Source organism: Carcharhinus amblyrhynchos, chromosome 4 (genome assembly GCF_965287045.1).
Source record: "Carcharhinus amblyrhynchos chromosome 4, sCarAmb.v2.hapA, whole genome shotgun sequence".
Taxonomy (NCBI): Eukaryota; Metazoa; Chordata; class Chondrichthyes; order Carcharhiniformes; family Carcharhinidae; genus Carcharhinus; species Carcharhinus amblyrhynchos.
This window is the reverse complement of record NC_137327.1, coordinates 16,094,518-16,118,951: the sequence shown is the minus strand read 5'-3', so window position 1 is coordinate 16,118,951 and position 24,434 is coordinate 16,094,518. Positions and strand designations below refer to the sequence as shown.

Genomic DNA, 24,434 nt, shown 5'->3' with positions numbered 1-24,434 from the left:
TAGACTAAATGGCACAGTTCCATCGAATGCCCAGGGACAGAGAGATCTGGAGGTTCATCTGCATAGATCTTCAGGACATATGGAGAAGAGGAGTTAGCAAAGCATAAAGCGATCTTTGGCTTCATGCATAGAAGTGAGTGAAAAATCATGTATGTATTGCAGAACCTTTCAAAAGCCTTGGTTAGGTCACAGCCAGTCCCGTTCTGATTGTCACCCTTTAAACTGGAGGTAAGAGTCCTTGAGAAGTCGGAGAGGAGATTTACCAGATTGGGTCCAGGGACTGTAGCTGCAAAGTTAGAACAAAGAACAAAGAAACTACAGCACAGGAACAGGCCCTTCGACTCTCCAAGCCTGCACTAACCATGCTGCTCGACTGAACTAAAACCCCCTACCCTTCTGGGGACCATATCCCTCTATTCCCATCCTATTCATGTAGTTGTCAAGATGCCTCTCAAAAGTCACCATCGTATCCGCTTCTACTACCTCCCCAGCAACGAGATCCAGGCACTCACCACCTTCTGTGTAAAAAATCTACCTCGTATATCTCCTTTAAACTTTGCCCCCCACACCTTAAACCTGTGCCCTCTAGTAAATGACTCTTCCACCCTGGGAAAGAGCTTCTGACTATCCACTCTGCCCATGCCGCTCAGAATCTTGTAGGCTTCTATTAGGTCACCCCTTAGCTTAGAAAATCTGGGGTTGTTTTCCTTGAAGCATAGGAGGCAGAGGGGAGGTTTGGTAGAGGTGTGCAAGATTCTGACAGGTTTTGATCAGGTAGACAAGAAAATCTGTTGCCATCAGCTGATTGTCGATAACTTTATTTATTAGTGTCACAAGTAGGCTTACATTAACACTGCAATGAGGTTACAGCGAAAATCCCCTAGTCACCACAATCTGATGCTGTTTGGGTACACTGAGGGAGAATTTAGCATGGCCAATGCCACCTAACGGCACGTCTTTCGGACTGTGGGAGGAAACCAGAGCACCCGGAGGAAACCCATGCAGAGACGGGGAGAACATGCCGACTCCGCCCAGACAGTGATGCGAGCCAGGAAGCGCTGTGGGGCAGCAGTGCTAACCACTGTGCCACTCTGCTGTCCACACAAGGATTTGCAGACACAGATCTAAGATTTTGAGCAAAGGAAGGTGAGGAAAACCCCTTTAGGCAGCAACTGGTAATAACCTGGAATTTGCTGCCGGCAAGGCTGGCGGAGGGAGAGATAATCCATGATTTCAGAGGAAATTGGGTGGGAATTTTCAGGACCAATGAATGGTGCTGGGAAATGGGAGTAAGTGGATTACTCTACAGAGACCTGGCATGGGTTTGGTGGGCTGAATTACCGACATCTACACTAGAAAGACTCTGGCTGGAATTTTACCATCTCGCCTGTCACGGGAATCGGAGCGGGCGAGCGGTGGACCATGGAAAGATCCATTAACCTCGGGTGGGATTTTATGGTTTCAGGACGAATGAGGCCATTAAACTCCCACCCTTTACCTCTCATAAAAATAGTTCTCATGTGTTTTTTCATGTTTGTTTTAAATTTGCAACATTCAGAACTTTTCCCCTTGTTTGATGAGGTTGGTCTATTTAATTGCAAATAGAAACATATAAATATACTGAATAATTTGATATTTGTCACATTAAATATTATTCATAATTATCCAAACCTATTTTAATTATATTTGTGTTTTTCCTATTTCAGTGTTTGTCATTTCTCCCCACCAGGTGGCAGCAATAATTGATCTTTAAAGTTGCACATCTCAATGAAATACATTTCAATGACTGCCAAAACCTGTGAAGCTGAATGGGATTTCACCGAATCTGGACATGAGGAACCTTGTGCTGTCTGTTGTTTATGACTGTGGGGTACAGCGCAGTGTCGAAAGCATTGATGGCTGGCTGCACACCTCAGTAGTGGACTCCAAGCTCATTTAGAATCACAGAATCCCTACAGTGCTGAAGGAGGCCATTCGAGCCTGCACTGACAACAATCTCACGGATTTACCCCACATAAAGGGGTGGAACGGTGGCACAGTGATTAGCACTCTTGCCTCACAGCACTGAGGATCCAGATTCGATTCCCAGCTTGGGTCTCTGTCTGTATGGAGTTTGCATGATCTCCCTGTGCCTGTGTGAGTTTCCTCCAGGTGCTCCGATTTCCTCCCACAGTCTGAAAGACGTGCTGGTTAGGGTGCATTGGCTATGCTCAATTCTCCCTCAGTGTACCCGAATAGGCGCCGGAGTGTGGCGACTGGGTGATTTTCACAGTAACTTCATTGCAGTGTGAATGTAAGCCTATGTGTGACTAATAAATAAACTTTATTTGCCCTGCTAATTCCACTGTCACAATTTAGCATGACCAATCCACATAACCTGCACATCTCTGGACTGCGGGAAGAAACTGGAGCACCTGGAGGAAACCCACGCAGACACGGGGAGAATGTACAGATAGTCACCCGAGGCTGGAATTGAACCTGGGTCCCTCCCACTATGAGGAAAGAATGCTAATCACTTTACTTAAAGCCAGACTGTACTCTTAAAGGTGCATTCTAAAAGCAACCAAGACCCAGCAAGGACTTACTACGATGGGTCAACAGGTTAGAGAGCATTCCCCAAGGTACTTGGATGTTGCTGTGAAGGGACTCAGCAATAGAAAGATTGTCTTCCTCCTGGCAGGTACTAAGAAGGCAGTTATTACAGGTAGTTATTACAGTCAATACCATCCTTAGGGTGATCAGAGTTTGCAAAAGTCAAAAGCGCGGCACATTGAAAATCTCTGGGAAGACGGGGCTCCATGATGAACCAATGACATGGTTCCAGGGCAATGATGAGTGTAGGGGTGAGGGTCAAATGTAGGAGGTCATATGATGCTATCTCAAAAATGTCCAGCCAGTGTTGGCAACTCTATTATGGAGCTCAATTATTGAAGACAGTGCCTAAAATCCACAGACATTCACTTGAAGGCCATTTTTGCTTCATTATCCAAAATTAAACTCAACCAATAGTTTTGTTTGTTACGTGAGAACAGAATCCTCTAATCCACTCTACTGTGCAATGCACAATGATAAGGCCAGACTCTACTCAAAGGTCCCATTTATTTTAATTTGCACACTGAGTTCTAAGAGTAGATATTTTCAGACAGAAGCTGAAGTGAAAACCAGTGAACATAACTCCAATGTGGGAGATTTTGTTTGCCCAAGAGCTATAGTCAGGATAGCACGTGGCCTTTGGTTGAATGTGCCACGGCCCAACTGAACTTGCCTGTCACCTTCTTCAGCACTGATTGATGACTTACTGGGTGGCACGGTTAGCACTGCTGTCTCACAGTGCCAGAGACTCGGGGCCCGATTTTACCATCGAGTTGCACCCGTTTTCAGGCACGAAAACTTGTTAAAGTCGGGCGTGAGGCGAATGGCACAATCCGTGCCCGCCTCCGTGCCCATTCCCTCTTTATCAATCGCCAAAAATGGCTGCTATCTGGACTGTGTCCGAAATGCGTGCGACCTTAATTTGAATGCATTTGCATGCATTTAAATTGATTTAATGAGTGCACGCCCAAACTTCCCAGCATTTCTCCCTTTACCACAGCGTTGCCCGTCTGGAATCAGCGCAAAACAGACATGTTCGGCAAAGGTCTGTTTCGGGCGCTGCATCTCTGAGGAGGTAAGTTCAGATCTTCCAGCGGCTGTCGGACTCAGATCGGTGGGGGGGCGGGGGGTGGAGGGGAGTGGGGTGGGGGGGGGGGGGGGTGAAGCGGGCGAGGTGGTGAGGTTGGGTGGGAGAGAGGCAGATCAGCGCTCTCTGGTGGGGGGATGACAGGGGCAGTAATGTTGTGAGGGTGGGGCAAAGTCTGTGGGGGCCAGGAGGAGGTATTATTGGCTTGGGAACGATGTGGCAGAGGAGCGTTTTTCCATTTTGTTTATTGCGCATGCGCAGTTGGAGTCTCCACTTGGAGCTACAAGATTTTGGGTGCATTAAGCCCCACCCACAGACTTGTGCAGCGCGATTCAGAATCGCTGCTATTTTTTCAAGCAGAGTATGTATGGGGGTGCCTGAGAACGAGTCTAAAAGTCAGATCTGAAACACCCCCAGATTCAAGCCTGCCTAGCATTTAGAGTCAAAATGGTGAAATTGGGCCCTCGGGTTCAATTCCTGGCTTCGGCTATTGACTGTGTGGGGGTTGTATGTTCTCTCCATGTCTGCGTGGGTTTCATTTGGGTGCTCTGGATTCCTCCCACAGTCCAGAGATGTGCTGGTTTGGTGCATCGGCCACGCTAAATTCCCCCTCGCTGTATCTGAACAGGCAACTCGGGGATTTTCACAGTAACTTCATTGCAGTATTAATGTAAGACTACTTGTGACACTAATAAATAAACTTAAACTTAAAGTTAACTGTTTTGGCAAAGCCACATTCCACTTGCCTCTCAGAGTTCAGAGAGAACACAATGAAGTCCCGTCTCGGGCGATATGGAGCCTGTGTCACCTCCCTGAATTGGGAACTGGGCGATGTTAGCTATGTTCTCGATTGGAAGTGTGTTGACATGTACAAGGGCCATAGTTACCTTCAGTATCATGGAACAAAGCTACCCATGAGGCTGCACTTCTAGTTGCGAGAGGCAGCAGAGTTCTGTGAGCAGGTCCTTCACAAATCTCAGTCACCGAACATAGTAATTTATTATTGTCACGTGTATTAATATATTGTGAGAGGTATTGTTTCTTGTGTGCTATTACAGACAAAGCATACTGTTCATAGAGAAGGAAGGGAGCGAGTGCAGAATGTAGTGTTACAGTCATAGCTAAGGTGTAGAGAAAGATCAACTTAACGCGAGGTAGGTCCATTCAAAAGTCTGACAGCAGCAGGGAAGAAACTGTACTTGAGTCGGTTGGTTTGTGACCTCAGACTTTTGTATCTTTTTCCGGACGGAGAAAGGTGGAAGAGAGAATGTCCAGGGTACGTGGAGTCCTTGATTATGCTGGCTGACTGCCCGTGGTTTCGGTGGAAGCAGGAGCACCCGTCAGATTCTGCGTGCCAAATTCACCATCCTCACTTGTAGTATCGGCGGAGTGTGAAATGCCAGAAAATTCCAGCCAGTATGTTTTACTAAGTTATCCAAAAGAGTTTTAATGGACTGACATGTAGCTGTCCAGTTCCAAACCTCGTCACCTTACTGTAAGAACTTCAAACCTCTCTATCTTTCAGAAATGTTGTCCTATGTGATGCAAAGGATCAGCTATTTAATAGAAAACACAGCTCTTTATTATCCGGCTTTTATCCTTTGTTATCCAGTGGCTGGTTTCATTTGGGTTTCCTATGGAATTGACCGAAAGTTGCTGATTCAGCACTTTAAACAAAGCCTGACCTGGCCGATTCATGTTATTCCCCTTAGCTTTTCAAGCGAGTGTAACTCACCCTGCTGTTTTCAATGAATCCCGTGGAATATGTCATTGCAGTCAGGAACAAGCGAGCACAAAAATTCACAAGTGAGTTGGAGTGATTCACAGTGCAGGCATTGTCCGAATAAAAGAGATTAGAGAAGTTACAAGATGCTGGGCCCTATAAACTTGCATCATTTCTCTGACTCTAAGTCGTCAATGTGGCATCGGTTTTCAACAGAAATAAACAGCTCAGAAACGCTAAAGGCTTTCAGGACATGAAGTAACAACAGGTCTTTGTATTTTTTGGGAGGGAGATGAGGCACATGCTACTTGTGTTATTAAACACGTAAATGCTAGATGTGTAACATGGTCTCCTGCTGTTTGCTCTCACCTCCAAGATGAATTAGTTTCCACATATTAGCTCTTAGTTTTACAATGTTGTGAAAAAAGCAAGTGAAAGATTAGAATCAGACTTTCTTTTACATTTCATTTATTTTCTTCCTCCTTACACTACTAATTTCCTGCCTGTACTACATCCACTCTGAAAGACTGGGTGGGCAGAATTTTCCTGTCCCGCCCACCATGGGAATCATAGCCATGCAAAGATCTGTTGACACAGGTGGGATTTTCCGGTTTTGGGGCTGGAAAATCCTATCCAACGACAGGATTCCGTTCGCTGACCACTGGTTGTCCTCCTTTTGGCAATTACTCACCTGTGGGCTAAACCAGTGATGTTTGCGAAAGGGGGAACTGAGCTGCAATCTCCCCCCGCTGGGCAATGCTCACACATGCACTTCCAACAGGAGGCGTTACAGGAGAAGAGGCAACAGAAGAGACCCTTGCCAATCCTTTCCCCTTCCTGATCAAGGAGCACTGAGGCCAATTGTAGCGCTGACTGAGATCAACTCATTCAACAGATCAAAGCCGAAACAAAATCAGAGAATGCTGGAAAACCTGAGCCAGTCTGAAAGCATCTGTCAAAAGAGAATAGCGCCAACCTTTCAGAGTCAGGGTAACCCTGAAGACAAGGAAAATTGGACAAGATTTATACTGTGAGGGTGAGAGGGGCTTGTGGGGGAGGGGGGAGCTACAATTAATGGGAATAGGATAGGAATCAAACTTAAAACTGTGCTCTTGCGTACAGCCCAGCCAATCGCCATTCCTTTGCAGTCACTGGGTCAAACCTGGGATTCCCGCCCTATCAGTATTGTGGCTCAACCCCACAGCACGTGGACTACAGCGATTCAAAAAGGCAGCTCACCACCACCTTCTCAAGGCCAACTCGGGATGGGTAATAAAGGCTGGCCAGCCAGCGACACCCGTGTCCCAGAAATAAGTTTTAAAAAAAATCACTCTCTTAACCAAGTTACGTAACAGGAAGCTGATTTATGTTATTAGATTTTACAAAAAGAACATTTTAATTAATGTTTCTGATCCTTTTTTCATTGGGATGGTTAGCGTTTCTTGAGCATTGTTTGAGGTTTGAAATTATTGCTCGCCGTCAGTCTCAGTGGCTGATGGTGTTAACCTGCTGATCCAAGATGGCGCCGGAGTGAGGAGACTTCTTGCCAGTTGTGCCCAGCTAATTCTATCTTTTACTCTCGTTCTACACTTCTAAAACTTCATTCTAACTACCACATTCTGCACTCTCTTGTTTTCTTCTCTATGAATGGTATGCTTTGTCTGTATAGAAAAGATACAATACCTTTCACTGTCTGCTAACACATGTGACAATAATAAATCACATCAAATGCAATCAGAATCCCTTTAAAGACACAGCTTGGCCACTGTCTGTGGGTCCAGTGGCCAATTAGAGGCAAGATATTTTTGTTATTGGAAAATTCTCTGCATTGGCAGCTGCTTGCTTCTTTTCCAGGTTATCGCAAAGACCAAAAATAACAGGAAATAGCTGTGTGCGTTTTTATTTAAAAGATTGTTGAGTTGTGACTTATGAGGTGTGACATCCTGAGGGTCAAGTCCGCAGTGCGATGTCGAGAGTGTTTCAGAAACATTGTTGTGGATAGATTTTCCTTCTGCAGATGAGCGTTGAGACATTAGGAACAGGCAGAGGCCACTCAGCCCCTCGAGCCTGCTCCGCCATTAAATGAAATCATGGCCGGAATCTTACCATCCCGCCCGCCATGAGAATCGGAGCTGGCAAGGGGCGGAACATGGAAAGATCCGTTGACTTAGGGCAGGATTTTGCGGTTTCAGGGCAAGCAGCGCCTTAAAATCCCTTACCCGTGTCTGATCTGACTGTAACCTCAACTCCACATTCCCTCCTACCTCCAATAACCTCCCACTGCCTTGCTTGTAAAGGACGTTTCCACCACTGCCTTAAAAAAGAGCCCAAAATTCTGCTTCCACTGCCATTTGAGGAAAAGATTCCAAAGACTCACAACTCTCTGACAGAAAATAATTTCTCCTCATCTCTGTCCCTAGTACAAGAGTCTCCTACAAGAGGTGGATTGGCCATGCTAAATTGCCTTTAGTGTCAGAGGGACTCGCTAGGGTAAATACATGGGGTTATGGGGTGTGGGCCTGAGTGGGATTGTGGTTGGTGCAGACTTGATGGGCTGAATGGCCTCTTTCTGCGCTGCAGGATTCTATAATTCTATGATTCTATGAAGTGGAAACATCCTCTCCATGCTGACCCTGTCAAGACCTCTTAGGATCTTTTGTTTTTAAACACATCATCTCTTAAACTCCAGTGGACATAAGCCTATCTTATCCAACCCTTCTTCAGGAGACAATCCACCAAATCCAGTTAACCTCTGAATTGCTCCCAACATGTTTATATCTTTCCTTAAGTGAGGACACTAGTACTGCATGCAGTACTCCAGATGTGGTTTTACCAAACCCTGTACAATTGAAGCATAACCTCCCTACTTTTGTATTCAATTCCCCTCGCAATAAATGGTAACATTCTATTAGCTTTCCTAATTATTTGCCTGTGCACTATCCTTTTGCAATTCATGCACAAAGACACCTATAGTCCTCTGCATCTCAGAGCTCTGCGATCTCTCACCAATTGGATATTATGTCTCTTTGCTTTTTTTTTCCTGCCAATATGAACGCTTCGTCCAAGGTATCAACTTAATCTTAGAATAGAACAGAATCATAAAATCCCTACCGTGCAGAAGGAGGCCATTCGTCCCATCAAGCCTGTACAGACAACAATCCCACCCCGGCTCTATCCCTGTAACCTCACATATATACCCTGCTAGTCCCCCTGACACTAGGGTTAATTTAGCACAGCCAATCCATCTAACCTGCACATCTTTGCACTGTGGGAGGAAACTGAAGCACCCGGAGAAATGGGGAGAACATAAAGGGAATTTTGAATCTTACAGTCAGCGGGAATTGAATTCAGATGAAAATTTAAATGGAAACCAAGTCAGTGTGCAATGTTGACAGTAAGAAGCTATAATATGAATATACTGAATAGTTAATGGAACACTTTGAAGCAGAATGTGAACATGTTCAAGATTTGGAGTCACCATTATTCCGGACTAAATTTGGAACTCTGGCTGCAGCAGAGTATTAAATATATTGTGGATAACTATTTTAAATTGTAGACTTCAGAGAGTAGCACCTCCAGAGCTGTTCATGACTGATGTAATCATGTATAACTTTAACTATTTGATGAACAAGATAAATGTAAAGTCAAGTTATACTTTATGTTTGACTGCTGATTTCTTTTTGCCTCCCTTTGGGAGTGCTTAATTTTGTCTATGCCAGTTGTTTCCACCACTTATTGTTCTGGAGAGCGCATTGCAGCTCACTCATCACTGATCGATGAAGTGAGACTTTTGGAATGTAGTTGAGGCCAAAACATTGTGTGATTTCAAGAAGAAATTAGATATAGTTCTTGGGGCTAAAGGGATCAAGGGATATGGGGGGAGGGGGAACCAGGATATTGAATTCAACGATCAGCCATGATCAAAATGAATGTGGAGCAGGCTCAAAGGGCTGAATGGCCTACTCTTGCTTCCAATTTCTATGTTTCTATGTTTTTTATGGATCAAAATGCAGGTAGCACAATGCTTAGCATCGCTGCTTCACAGCGCCATGGTCTCAGGTTCAATTCTGGTCTCGGGTGACTGTCTGCATGGAGTTTGTACATTCTCCCCGTGCCTGTGTGGGTTTCCTCTGGGTGCTCCAGTTTCCTTCCACACTCTTAAGATGTGCAAGTTAGGTGGATTGGCCATACTAAATTGCCCCTTTCTGTCAGGGGAATTAGCAGGGTAAAAACATGGGGTTAAGGGGAAAGGACCTGGGTGGGATTGTGATCGGTGCGGACTCGATGGGCCAAATGACCTCCTCCTGCACTGTAGTGATTCTATGATTCTATCATTCTATGGTTCCGCTCATGTTGGTAGGGATAAAGGTTTACCTTCAGGTTGAATCGAGCATTTGGGAAGCCCAGTTAGGTTCATAATTACTCTACCACCACAATTTTGGATTATAGCTAGGCCTGGTCTCCAAAATGGTTTGAACATCTGAATATTTTGAACGGAATCCCAGTAGCTGGTTATACCCTATTTTCCTATACGTTTGAATTGTCCGTGAACCTCATGCATGCACTAAAAGAATACTCGCTGGGGAATTAGTCCCCAGATGTTCATTGGCAAGTTAACCGGTTTCAACAGTAAACATTTATTAGGATTCGGCAAATTATCTACCATGACAACAGTAAAAAAAAATGTAGCCAGCGGAAAATAAATTCCATCAGCATTAAAATAAGTCACCAAATCCCACAGCAGCTCTCGTTAACACAAATAAACATCAGTGAAACATTAACCCTTGGCTAAATGAAGACGAAGGAACAATAACTGATGTATTATCTTGTCACTTGTTTATCTCCCCAGGTACTGACTGACCTACTGACTTATTTTTCTTCACTTACAGGACGGAAGCTTTTCTGGCAAGACCAATGTTTGCTGTCCTTCCCTAGTGGCCCTTGAAAGTGTGGTGATGAGTCACATCCTTGAGCTGCTCAGACCGTGTGATATAGTTCCCCACAGGACTGCTCGGGAGGGAGTTCCAGGGTTTTGAGCAACCATGCAGGAGCGATGATATATTTCCAAGTCAGGATGGTGTGTGGTCCTGAGTGGAAAATGTTTCTACGTGTCCGCTGACCTTGTGTGTCTGGGTGGTCACCGGTTTGGAAAGTGCTGTCGAAGGCGTCTTGCAGCGTTTTGGTGAGTTGCTACAGTGCATCTTGTAAATGGTGCACACTAGCGCCATAGAACATTGCGGCGCAGTACAGGCCCTTCGGCCCTCAATGTTGCGCCGATCTGTGAAACCAACCTAAAGCGCATCTAACCTACATTATTCCAATATCATCCAAATGTTTATCCAATGACTATTTAAATGCCTTTATGGTTGGCAAAATGTTGGTGCATCGGTGATGAAGGGTCTAAGGTGGTGGATCGGATACCAATTTGGCAAGTTGCTATTTCCTGTGGAGTGTTGAGTTTTTGAGCATTGTCAAACTGGTGAGATTATCTCTGGTTGTGGCCTGACTCATGTTTGTTACTTGCTACTTATCTGCCCAAACAGGAGTATTGTCTGGGGTGGAATTTTATCAATATTTGACGAAGGGTCAAGTCAGGCAGGAAAAGCAGGGTGTAGCCTGTCAGCCACATCACTGGCTTTTCCCTCCATGTTTTTGATGCTTATACAATAGGAATCCTGGAGATGATCCAAGGATATATTGGTTGCGAGCACGTCTCACCAGCAACCTTGGCTTTCAAGTGATCAGTTTGCTGTTTTAAAAGGACGCCCTGATCTAAAAGATATAAGAACACAGAAAAGGTTTCTTCTTCCACAGAAATGGAGGCATCCTCAATGCACACAGCCCCTACTCCCCACCTCCCTCCCTCCACCCAATTCCAGGGAGCACTTAGCATCCCACAGACATGGGAAACCACCCTCCCACACCAGGGACAAGGGAATCCCCCCACGGACCTCCCCACTGTAACCTCTTACTCCCTGACAGGGGGCAATACCAGGGCTGTGCCGGGGACAATGCCTGGGACAATGGGAATAGGAAATCCTGCCAGCGTAGAAACCTTTTAGGGACTCCCGTTTGATTGTCCGCCTCCACCTGCTGTTCTGCCCACTGAAAATGGGGGCAAAAATCCACCATCCCCAGCTTTTCCTTAATATCCATGGAATGGATAATGAGCTGGGTCAGCCATGATCCGATTGTAGCAGGCTGGAGGGGCTGATCGATCTACTCCTGTTCCTGTTTTCTATGGTCTTGTGGTCTTATTAACATCAGCAATAAATGCTGGCCTTTATAAAAAAAATTAAAAACAAAAAAATCAGCGAACCTTCCCACTTTTGACCTTATAATGGAGGGAGGGTCATTGACGGAGCAGTTGCTGAAGATGGTTGGGCCTGGACACTAAGGAGTATCCGCAGTGAAGTCCAGAGGCTGAGATGATTACCTTCCAACAAGCACAATCATCTTCCTTTGACTCCAACCAGTGAAGTCTTGTCCTCCTGATATCCATTTACTTCAACTTGGCTGGGGTTCCCCAGTGCCACAATCAGTCAAACACTGCCTTATGCCAAAAACCGTCACTCTCACCTGACCTTTTGAATTCAACTCTCTTGACCAAGTTTGGGGCAGGACTATAATGAAATCTGGAGGCTAGTGGCTCTGGAGTGTTCATAACACTTTCTATTTTTACCCATGGATATTCAGGGGTGGCACGCTAGCACAGTGGTTAGCATTGCTGCTTCACAGCACCAGGGACCCGGGTTCAATTCTGACCTCGGGTGACTGTTTAGAGTTTGCACATTCTCCCTGTGTCTGCGTGGGTTTCCTCTGGGTGCTCGGGTTTCCTCTTACACTCCAAAGATGTGCGGGTTAGGTTGATTGGCCAGGCTAAATTGACCCTTAGTTCAGGAGGACTAGCAGGGTAAATGTATGGGGTAATGGAGATAGGGACTTTAACCTGGTGTTGTGAGACTTCTTACAATATGCTGGCCAGCCAGCAATGCCCATGTCCCAAGAGTGAATTAAAAAAAAAGTTTGCTGCCCTCCTCTTGTTTCCTCTCTGTGAGTGAGAGAATGGCGAGTGGAAGGGAAGGATTGGGAGGGAGTTGGGTTATGGAAGCAGCAAGTGGGAGGGTTGGGGAAGGAAAGAAGTGAGTGGGAGGGTGGAAGTGATGGGCAGAAGATATATGGAAAGAGTTAGTAAGTTATTTGGAGCTAGTAAGAACACTTTTGGGTCGAGCAATAAATGTTCCACGAATGAATTTTTAAAAATGAATCAATTCAGTGAATTCTATCAGTCACTGCATTTTTCTGAACTCCTTTGTTTACTGTCTTTTAGGAATTTTAGGGCCTTGAATTTCTGAGAAATAACTTTCTGCAACACTCAAAAGGTCAGAAGAGGGACAATTGGTTATTATTTCAGTATCAATCAGCAAAAACATGAAGCACATCCCTACAAAGTGCTCTGGATCCAGAATAAGGCTGCCCCGTTCCGAACTTCAGCCAAGAGGAAATGGGAAAGTTCTGCTTAATCAGTAATCATCAACTGATTATGTCTTCCAAGAAGGTTAAGATTTTGAAAGACGTCAGGGTGAAATTCTCATTCGAAGGAATTTGACCCAGTGTACGCACTACAAAACATACAAAATTACAACTAATTATGAATAAGGAACTTCTGAATACTGTAAGTAAAACAAGGAATACATGGGAACAGACAAACTTTACAGAAATGATCCGCTACTGAAACACAGACATTTACAATGGAGCTTGCTCACACATTCCAAGCAGGCTGCATCTTAACTTATCCAGGCTGTAAATTAAGATATCCTATTTTGAATCTGATCATGATGTTTCCACTTTGTTGAGTGGGAATGAGATACTTGACCTGTGGAAATTATGTCACATTGTGCTGGTAAAATGTGCAACATGCAACTCAGAGAAGAAACAAGGGATTGCAAACTCCAAGGGAGTTGGAGCTTCATCCAATTACTTGTTTTGTGATCATTCATCACCAGCAAGGCCAGCATTTGTTGCACATCCATAGCTGCCCTTGAAGAAATGATGGTGAGATGCACACTTGAACTGCTGCAGCATTTGGTGACATTGTAACGGTGACACAGTGGTTAGCACTGTTGCCTTACAGCACCAAGGTCCTGGGTTCGATTCCCAGCTTGAGTCACTGTCTGTGTGAAGTTTGCACATTCTCCTCATGCCTGCATGAGTTTCCTCCAGGAGTTCTGCTTTCCACCCATAGTCTAAAAATGTGTGGGTAAGATGGATTGGCCATGCTAAATTGCCCCTTTGTGTCAAGGAGGAGCTAGCTAGGATAGATGCATGGGGTTATGTGGAATAGAGCCTGGATGAGATTGTGGTCGATGCAGACTTGATGGGCTGAATGGCCTCGTTCTATACTGTATGATTCTATAATAACTGGTCCATATGGTGAAGACTCTCCCACAGTGCTGTTATGCAGGGAATTCTGAGATTTGAAGGAATGGTGATATATGTTCAGGTTGGGATATGACTCAAAGAGGGAATTTTCCTATCCCGCCTGCCACAGGAATTGTAGGAGTTGGGAGGGGATGGACAATGCAAAGGTCCATTGACCTTGGGCAGGGTTTTCCAGTAACTTTAATTTAAAACCATAATGGCTGTCTTAAACCTAACTAACCCAAAAATGTTTTACTAACTCTTAATAACTTGCTCTTAATAACTCTTTCTATATATCTCTGCTCACCACTTCCATTCTTCCATTCACCTCTTTCCTTCCCCAGCCCTCCCACTTGCTGCTTCCATACCCCAACTCCCTCCCATTCCTTCCCTCCCACTCACTGTTCTCTCACTCACAGAGAAGAAAAAAAGGAGGGGCAACAAACTTTTTTAAATTCATTCATAGGACATGGGTGTTGCTGGCTGGTCAGCATTTATTCCCCATCCCTGGTTGCCCTGGGAAGACAATTGAGAGTCAACCACATTGCTATGGATCTGGACTCATATGTAAGCCAGGCCAGGTAAGGATGGCAGATTTCCTTCCCTGAAGGACATTAGTGGACCAGATGGGTTTTTCTGACCATCCACAATGATTCTGGTTTCATAGCCATCAGTAGATTCTTAATTCAAATATTTATTTTTATTGAATTTAAATTCTACCATCTGCCATGGCGAGATCCGAACCTGGGTCCCCAGTATGTTAGCTGAGTTTCTGGATTAATAATCTAGCGTTAATACTACTTGGCCATTACCTCCCTAGAATCAATGAGAGCACAGGAGAGGCAAGTAGCAAGGGAGAGCGTCGATGAGGAATGCAGGAAGTAGGAAGGAATGGAATTGTTGGAAGACGCACCAAGACAGTTCAAGACAGCTTGTTCTGCGAGAAGACCGAGTGTGAACAGTAACTGCCTTAAAAAAAAATGGACACTGTACTATTCGGGAACTTCTGTAATCTATAAACTGCACTCGGATGAAAACCAGCTATTCTAAGGAGCTTTAAATGCACAAGTCATCCATAATTTAACAGAAGGACAGAACAAGGCAAGGGGGAAGCAGATAATTTGTATATTTCAATGAAATTATGATTTGATTCTGAATCTTTGGTTTATTCAAGATAAACATTAACCACTGCATATGGGTGGCAAGTGGCACAGTGGTTAGCACTGTTGCCTCACAGTTTTGGAGACTTGGTTCAATTTCGGCCTCAGGTCACTCGCTGTGTGAAGCTTGCACATTCTCCCTGTGTCTGCTCTTGTTTCCTCCCTCAGTCCAAAGATGTGCAGTTTAGGTGAATTGGCCATGCTAAATTGTCCCTTAGAATCAGGGGGATTAGTGGGTAAATACGTGGGGATAGAACCTGGATGGGATTGTTGTTGGTGCAGGCTTGATGGGCTGAAAAGCCTCCTTCTGCACGAAAGTGATTCCACGATTAATTTTATTTCAATATTTGGATTAATCAAGGGAGAAAATTATGGTTAATTTCATCAAATGAAACAATGAAAGAAAAAAAAAGCAGAGAAGTTTATTATATTCATTACCTGTGAGTGAAGTGAATTAAACAGCTTCAGTGTGGGCTCGAAGAGTAGAATGCTGATGTCACTCTGTTCAGGCAAGTGCTCAACTATAACCCACATAACATGTAACTCCCTAAGTTTTCTGGAAACTGAAATTAAGAAACAAATTATTAAAAGGAATTTGGAAGTGGATGTCTCAGCAGCGTCAGTTGATTGCAGCACTTAGTTCCTCTTCAGAAATGTCAAAGGTTCAAGTCCCAGGGCTGTCTGTGATTCCAGCGTGTCTGCCTTGCCAGTTTGTCAAACATGAACAAAAGCCACAGAATGTTGTCAACACTTGGCCAGAGTAAAGGGAAATGAGGCCTTTTTCACTAGATGGAGGAAAATGATGGAGAGCAGCTGGCCCTCAATGAGACCGAGTCCCGATGGACTGTCGTAGAATATTGTTGCTGGCACAGATCACAGTGAAAGATGCTTGCTGAGTCATTAGTGACCTATTGAGGGAGGAAGTATCTTTTCTTGTGTGGATAGGGAATGGGGAAGGGGAGGAGGGGGGGGCGGCGTTGGAGGGAGGAAGGGTGGGGAAGAGGGAGGGGGTAGGGAGGGGTCAGAAAGGGGGGAGGGAAGGGGTAAGAAGGGGGATAGAGGAGGAGAGAGAGGGGGGAAAAGTTTAAAGTTTAAGTTCATTTAGTAATGTCACAAGTAAGCTTACATTAACACTGCAATAAAGATACTGTGAAAATCCCCAAAGTCACCACACTCCGGTGCCTGCTCAGATACGTCGCGGGAGAATTTACCAAGGTCAGTGCGCCTAACCAACACAACTTTTGGACTGTGAGAGGAAACCAGAGCACCCGGAGGAAACCCACGCAGATACAGGAAGAAAGTGCAAACTCCACACAGACAGTGACCCGAGGCCAGGATTGAAACCTGACGCTGTGAGGCAGCAGTGCTAACCACTGTACCATCGTGCTGCCCAGTGACACCTCATATGCAGATCTTGCTTCCTAATGCAAATCAAACTTAAAATGGTCAATTGAAGTGCAACGATGTCTTTGTGTTTTATGTGCCACTTCAGTGTATTAAAAATGATGTTCAGCTTTGCCTAAAAGAAATATTAATTTAAGGTCAGTTTCATTAAATATGAGAGAAACCACAGAGCTAGGTGACTTTTATGTTTGTTTATCTGAGATGGGTGCTGTCAAATATATTTCTGTTTGCGGCCACACGAAATAGATACTAATCAGCGAGTAACTGCAGGATCTATCTATGCTGGTCAGGTCTCCATTACAATGCGATAAGGGATGTTCAGTGCCTGTATCTGAGCTGGTGGGCTGTGAATGTCAGGTCATTTAATGATACAGCTTCTTCAAACGTCTGCCCTTGTTCTAACCCCTTATTATCAGTCTACGCTGGTTAGTCCGGTATCTGTTGGACATCTGAAATCATAAATGAGAAGAGTAGGGATGCGGGAGGGGGTTATAGGCTATCCCTCACTAGCGGGAATGATTGACTTCCATTAGAGTTAAGGAGAGCTGATGAGCCCTATTCTGCAGACTTTCTGATACGTAGGACGTTTGTTTTCACGTGTTATCAGCTCAGGTCATGGCTTGTTCTTTCTGCCGCTTTTGCTCCCTCTTCATTTTCTCATCATTCAGTCTCAACATATTAGGATCCTTCCCATAGACTCTGCCTCTATTTGGTTTGGTTCAAAGGCGTTGCTCTTCGATGTCAATATTACATTTCTTCATGTTGGCTTTCAGCATATCCGTGAAGCACTTCATCTATCCTCCTCCGTTACATCTGCCCTGACTGAGCTGGGAGAAGGAGACCTGCCTGGTTTCTAACATCCGGCCTATATGACCAACACAACGAAACTTAAGGTGGGTGATTGCAGCCTCGATGCTTGTGGTGACTGATGTTGGTACATCTGTCCTCCCTCAGTGTCGCCCCATATCCATAGGTAACATTGATGTCTCTGGTACTTTGAGGTGCCCCCTATGCATTGTCCATGTTTCATGCCTGTGGACTAAGAGACCAATGCCATGATGGATCCTACCATGGATGCCATAAGCTGGATTTCAGTTTTGATCTTCAAACACCCCCCATTTCCTCAGTTGGCCAGAGGCTGAACCCAACGATTTCAGGGGATGCTGGATTTCTTTGTCAATGTCAGCTTTCTGTGAATGATAACTCCCAAGGTGCTGAAAGTGTTGAACATTTTCCAGGCACTCATCATGAATCCTAATCAATGGAGCTGGGGCCATGTGCATTCGGAGCTCGCTTTGGACAACTTTGCTCTTCTAAATGTTGAGTGGAAGTCCCAAATTCTCATACACCTTGGTAAATATGTCAATAACTTTCTGGAGATTTGCAGCACTTACTGCAGCATTGTCAGTGTATTAGAGCTTACTGACTGAAATGGAGCCGATCTTAGTGCTTTGTTGGAGACATTTGATTTTAAATAGTTTACCATCCATTCAATAAATAAGCAGGGAGCTTGACTCTAGTCAGACAGAGCATAGCAACAAGGACGATCAAAACTAGAGTTGTAGCTATGACACTACCTTGTTTTACTCTTGTCTTAACCTTGAAGGGAGCTGTAATTAATCCATTGCTGATGGTCACTGCTCATATATCTATGGAAACACCACTGCCTGGAAGTTCCCCTACAAATCACACACCATCCTGACTTGGAAATATATTGCCATTTCTTCACTGTCAATGGGTCAAAATCCTGCAACTCCCTCCCTGACTGCATTATGGGTGTTCTGACACCACATGGAGTGTAGCAGTTCAAGAAGGCAGCTCACCGATGCCTTCCTGAGAGCAAGTAGGGATGGACAATAAATGCTGGCCTGGTTAATGATGCCCACATCCCACAAATGAATTTTAAAAAATCATCATGAAGCAGACAAAGGATGGTAATGAATTTTGGAGAACATCTAAGCATCAGCAGAGTCTGCCGAAGCACCTCACCATTTGCGTAGCCAAAAGCCCTTGTCGGTAACACAGTTTCTTTTGTTTTTCCCTCCTATTATGTGCCACCCTATCTGGCAAGCAAGAGGGAAGTGAATGTGCCGCAATGTGTTTTGCTGCTGTGTCTATATGTATATCTATGGTATAGACATATACTTCCTAACTGGAGAACTTACTCTGATGGAACATGGCACCTTTCCTCTTTTCCACCAAATAAGGCGTTTACCAGTGAAACTGTGGGAGGTATTTCTTGGGACTGCTACTCCAATGATAGTTCCAATGCAGCCAGAATGCACCTCCCTTTGTAAAGGTACAACTGCCCTTTACAATATTCAGGATAGCTTTAACTCATGCTAGATTCCTGTCTGGGCATGCAGTCACTCGGCAGCCTATTTGACTGTGGGCAGCCCACCACAATGATGGAGATGAGTAATCAGTGTAAGGGCTGCAGACTGCTTGCATCAACTTAATTGGGTGCTGAGTAATGATACATTCCTGTGCCCACAAACCTGCCACATCAAATTTCTACTTCTTGCACTAAAGATAGCAGAAATGTTGAGAAGGATGAAGAAAGATATAAAGCCATGAACACAGACACTCCAGAGGTGCTTTTACCACAGTCTGAGTGTTATTCATGTGCCTGGTAATCATTTTATCTTGATTATTTTTGATTAATTGCAAGTTTATTTATTAGAGTGACAAGTAGGCTTACATTAACACTGCAATGAAGTTACTGTGATAATCCCCTAGTTGCCACACTCCGGTATCTGTTCAGTTACACTGAGGGACAACTTAGCATGGCCAATGCACCTAACCAGCACATCTTTAGACCATAGGAGGAATGATGTGGATATGCCGGTGTTGGACTGGGATAAACACAGTAAAAAGTCTGACAACACCAGGTTTCAGTCCAACCGATTTATTTGATAGTAAATTGACAGTGAATTTACTATCAAATAAATCAGTTGGACTGAAACCTGGTATTATCAGACTTTTTACCATAGGAGGAAACCAGAGCACCCAGTGGAAACCCATGCAGACACAGGGAGAAAGTGCAGACTCAACACAAGCAGTGACCCAAGTCAGGAATCGAACACAGGTCCCTGGTGCTGTGAAGCACAGTAAAAGTCTCAAAACACCAGGTTAACTTCCAACAGGCTTATTTGGCAGCACAAGCTTTTGAAGTTTCAGGCTCCTTTTTCAGGTGAGTGAGGAATTGTGTCCACAAAAGTGCTTCTCGGCCTTTTGGCTAAGATCAAGTGTAGTATCGACATGCTGCGCTTGGTTGAAGTCATTAGGTTACATTTCAGCTTCATCTGAAGCAATTTTTTAAAGCGGCTTTTGGCTTCTTGGCTAAGATGCAAATGAGATCAAGCCTTGGAGGAGGAGCAATGCCTACTCCAATCAGCTTGGATCATGTAGATCAAGCCCAAGACAGGAGGTGAGAGCCCTGTCTTGTCAGCTTGAATCGGGAATGTCTCAACTGGTTGAGACTCAGAATTGGACTCGACTGGATTGAATTGGAATAAAAACAAGAAAAACAAGCAAGGCATATGCAAACACAAACTCAGTTTACAAGACAATGGTTGAAATGCAAGTCTTTACAGATAACCAAGTCTTAAAGGTACAGACAATGTGAGTGGAGAGAGCATTAAGCACAGGTTAAAGAGATGTGTATTGTCTCCAGCCAGGACAGTTAGTGAGATTTTGCAAGCCCAGGCAAGTTGTGGGGGTTACAGATAGTGTGACATGACCCTGGTTGAGGCCATCCTCATATGTGCGGAACTTGGCTATCAGATTCTGCTCAGCGATTCTGCATTGTCGTGTGTCGTGAAGGCCATCTTGGAGAACGCTTACCTGAAGATCAGAGGCTGAATGCCCATGACCGCTGAAGTGTGCCCCGACTGGAAGGGAACATTCCTGCCTGGTGATTATCGAGCGGTGTTCATTCATCCGTTGTCGTAGTGTCTGCATGGTCTCCTCAACATACCATGCCTCAGGACATCCTTTCCTGCAGCTTAGACAACGTTGGCCGAGTTGCAAGAGTATGTACCGTGTACCTGATGGATGGTGTTCTCACGTGAGATGATGGCATCTGTGTCGATGATCCAGCTTGCAGAAGTTGCTGTGGCAGGGTTGTGTGGTGTCATGGTCACTATTCTCCTGAAAGCTGGGTAGTTTGCTGCGGACAATTGTCTGAGGTTGTGCGGTTGTTTGAAGGTAAGGAGTGGGGGTGTGGGGATGGCCTTGGCGAGATGTTCATCTTCATCAATGATATGTCAAAGGCTCCAGAGATGTTGTAGCTTCTCCGCTCTGTGGCACTGTTATGAGGCAGCAATGCTAGCCACCGTGCCACTGTGCTGCCTTGTCAGCTGATTTTGCAAAAGTGGATTTTTTTTATACCCAATTCAATCCAATCAAAGTCCAATTCAAAAGCTGATGAGACAGGCTTACTATTACCTGTCTTAGGCTTGATCTACACGATCCAAACTAATTGGAGCAGGCATTGCACCTTCTCCAAGGTTTGATCTCATTTGCTTCTTAGCCAAAAGGCCGAGATGCAGTTTTAAAAAATTGCTTCAAATGAAGCCTCAGTGTAACCTTCAACCAAGTGCAGGACGTTGATACTACACTTGATCTTAGCCAAAAGGCAAAGGTAGATTTGCCAGAATAGCTTTTCTGCTGCATCCAACAAATAGTGCGATGTCCGAACGCGAACCAAACTTAAATAGTCCATTGCATCACAAACATGTTTTCATATGCCTTACGTGTAACTTCTTTGTGTTAATGATGATGTTTAATTGTCCCTATATCAGAGATTAAAGACAGAATTCCTTTAAGGTTCAGCTCATTGAGCAGGTTAGAAAATATATGCTGGTGAGTTGTTTACCTGATATAGGTGCTGTCAAGTATATTTCTGTTTGAGACCACTAGAGGTAGCTATGAATCAGTGAGTAACTACTGAGCCCGTTTCTGCTGATCAAGCCTCCTTCTCTTATTGGTAAGTGAGACAAAAGCAGGCCTTTTATGGAAATAAAAGTTTATGCTCAAACCATAGCTCTTGCATCACTCAGATCTGCTTCAATCTCTCATGTTCAAATTTCCCTGACTTTTCTCCTTTATTTTTTCTCTCTTTGTCTGTATTGTTCATTCAGTAATCTCCCAAAAACTTCTTCCTAACGCCACTTGGGTCCCAGATGTCCCGTGTGAATTGCCTGGGCCATTCCCTCCATTAAAGATCCTGTACAAGTATGAGGTGATGTATTTGATTCATAGACAACTGTGAAAGTCAGGCTATCATAGCATTAAAATCGTAGAATCCTGACAGAGCGGACGAGGCTATTCAGCCCATCAAGTCTGCACCTATTCTCTGATAGAGCATCTCACCCAGGTGCTCTCCAATGCCTTATCCCTTTAACACCATGCACTTCCCATGGCTAATTCATCTAATCTACACATCTTGGGACACAGAGGGGCAATTTAGTATTGTTGACCTAATTAACCCGCTCAAGTAGTGAACCAACGCCCACCCACTCCACCCCACAGCCCCAATAGAAACGGGTGCCTATGTGGAGCCATTTTGCTGTCATGGAGTGCAAGATCTCAGGGTTATGGTGGAAACGTCCTGCCTTGTGAGACAATGGTTTTCTGAGATAGGATTATAACCCTATTTCTAATTGGTGCTTCTATATAGCAAGGGCCCATGCTGGGAGTGGAGTGTTATAAAATTAGCCCTTGTTTTATTGGAGGGCTATGGTTAATGCTGGAATAGCCCCTTCTCTTCTTTCATTAACACTCTCCAGGGAAAAAACAAGAGAATTGTCAGGGATCATTCTTCCAAGTCCATATGCATATTGTAATCCTCACATGGACACACCACTCATTTGGATCTCTAATGAATGAGGGAATGTTATTAACCTGTTGAATCCAAATTAAAGAAATTTTCTCATAAAAGCTCTTCTCGCTAATCATAGAATCCCTACAGTGATGAAGGCGGCCATTCAGCCCATCAAGCCTGCATCAATAACAACTCCATTCAGGCCCAATCCTCTTAACCTCCATTTACCTTGCTAATTCCCCTGACCCTAAGGGACAATTTAGCACGGCCAATCTACCTAACCTGCACATCTTTTGACTGTGGGAGGAAACCGAAGCACCCGGAGAATGTGCAAACTCCACAAGGACAGTCACCCAAGGCTGGAATCGAACCTAGGTCCCTGTGAAGAAACAGTGCTAATCACTGTGCCACAATGGCACCCCATGTATTTGCACTAAATGTTTACCTTTACTGCACTGACCATGAGTGATTAATCACTCAGCCAGCTTGCACATGTCCATGTTCAGTGATATAAAACATAACACCCACAGCCAGAATGCTTATCTGAGATCAAGATATCTCACTTAAGATCAGACTAGATCAGTTCTCTTCTTTACACCATTTTGGATAGGAGTACCAACAAAATAGATTCTACAAAAGGCTGCCTTATCACTGAGGACAGAGCATAACCATGAGAGTGTGCATGCTGACTAAAAGACATTTTAACTGGGTCCACTATCAATTTGTAAATGCAGCAATTGATCCAACTCTTAGTAAGAGAAAAGGGTGTCAGCACTAATGCTGTGGTGACATCATGTTGCATGTCAGTGCGCCACACAAGATGGTAGATGTGGGTTCACACTGTGACTCACCACAGATTGGGTTACTGTTCTTAACTGTGCACTCATCAGAAACAGCCAGAGAAACTTAGCTGAGTTCCCAGAAAGGGCGACATGGAATCTAGGGAGTATCCTTGCATGGTAGCTTGTATCTGAAAGCTAACCATTTCCTCTTGCAAGGAATGAAGACTGTGAATACTGCGCTAAAAAGGAAAAAAAAATAGCAAAATGTTTGCAGAACCTGAGGTTAAAAGGGCCACAAGTTCCATCGCTTGTTTATACTGGATTAACTGAGTTAAGAGAAGTGGCTCAAAAAATAGTCTTTGAAGGATAAACTGCTGTCAAGTTAAACTGCTGTAAGACCACATGAGAAACTGTAGCCCACATTGTTGTCCACTGTCCCTGTGTTCCAGTACAGACAATACTTCAGAATCTTGAACAAAAACAGACTGTTAAAATGGCCCACCCTGATAATCAGTTTCAGCTCCAGACAATCCTGAAATTCAAGCCTAGTTAAATACCGACCTTCACATCTTTCTGGGGAATTCGCACATCCCTTTGTTTAAGGATGAAACATCAATCAAAGAATCATAGCATTCCAGTCAACTCATCTTGCTGGTACACCATGGACAAAGGGCACATCGAATCATAATGTGTATTAGATGAATGCGAATCAGCTCTAATTGCATTATGGTGGCCCCCGATCCAAACGCAGACTGGTAGATTGCAAAATGTCAAAAGACAAACACGGGGGCAGGATTTTATGGCTTCGATTGGCCCAAGATCGGAAAACGCTGCCTGGGGTCAACGCACCTTCCCATTGTCCGCCCCTTGCCTTCTCCGATTCCCATGGCAAGCAAAGTGGTAGAATTCTGGTGAGGTTGTTTATCCACCTGACCACTTATCTGACTTGGGAAAGGGTTTTGTGCTTGTAACTGGTCACATGAGTGTGTCAGCCATAAAAAACCAATAAATATCGTCTCTGCTGAGAAAGATGGCCCATCAGAAAGGCATTAAACCAACTGGAGTCAACTTGACAGCCAAGGCTGCTTAAACAGCAATATCTAGAAAGTGGGAGAAGGATTCTGCCCAACCTGTTCCAACTTCAAGTTCACTTGTGAACTAGCCTCCTGTAAATTAAACTACTGATAGCTCAATTAGCTATCCTCAGAGCTCACTGAGAATCCTCTACTTTCTAAGCCCTTCATTCTGATCAAAGTTTCAACTCATCTAAGAAAATGCAGGCCTGATATGAAGGAGATCGAAATAATCCCAAATTGCACTTGTGTTTTTTTTTATCTCATCTGGTCCGTGTGTGATAATGTGAATGAATTGAGTCACGAGGCCTTCTTCGTGGCTTGGCATTTTCCACCCCTATCTACCGTTTGGACCATTCGGTTCC

At 44.4% G+C, this 24,434-nt stretch overlaps 1 non-coding gene across 1 annotated transcript; it reads left to right on the top strand.

The window, feature by feature from the left end:
* The first annotated feature begins 19,605 nt into the window (after positions 1–19,605).
* On the top strand, positions 19,606–19,796 carry LOC145342802 (U2 spliceosomal RNA). Its single transcript, XR_013886646.1, has one exon. It is a non-coding gene; the product is annotated as a U2 spliceosomal RNA (small nuclear RNA).
* The last annotated feature ends 4,638 nt before the right edge of the window (positions 19,797–24,434 follow it).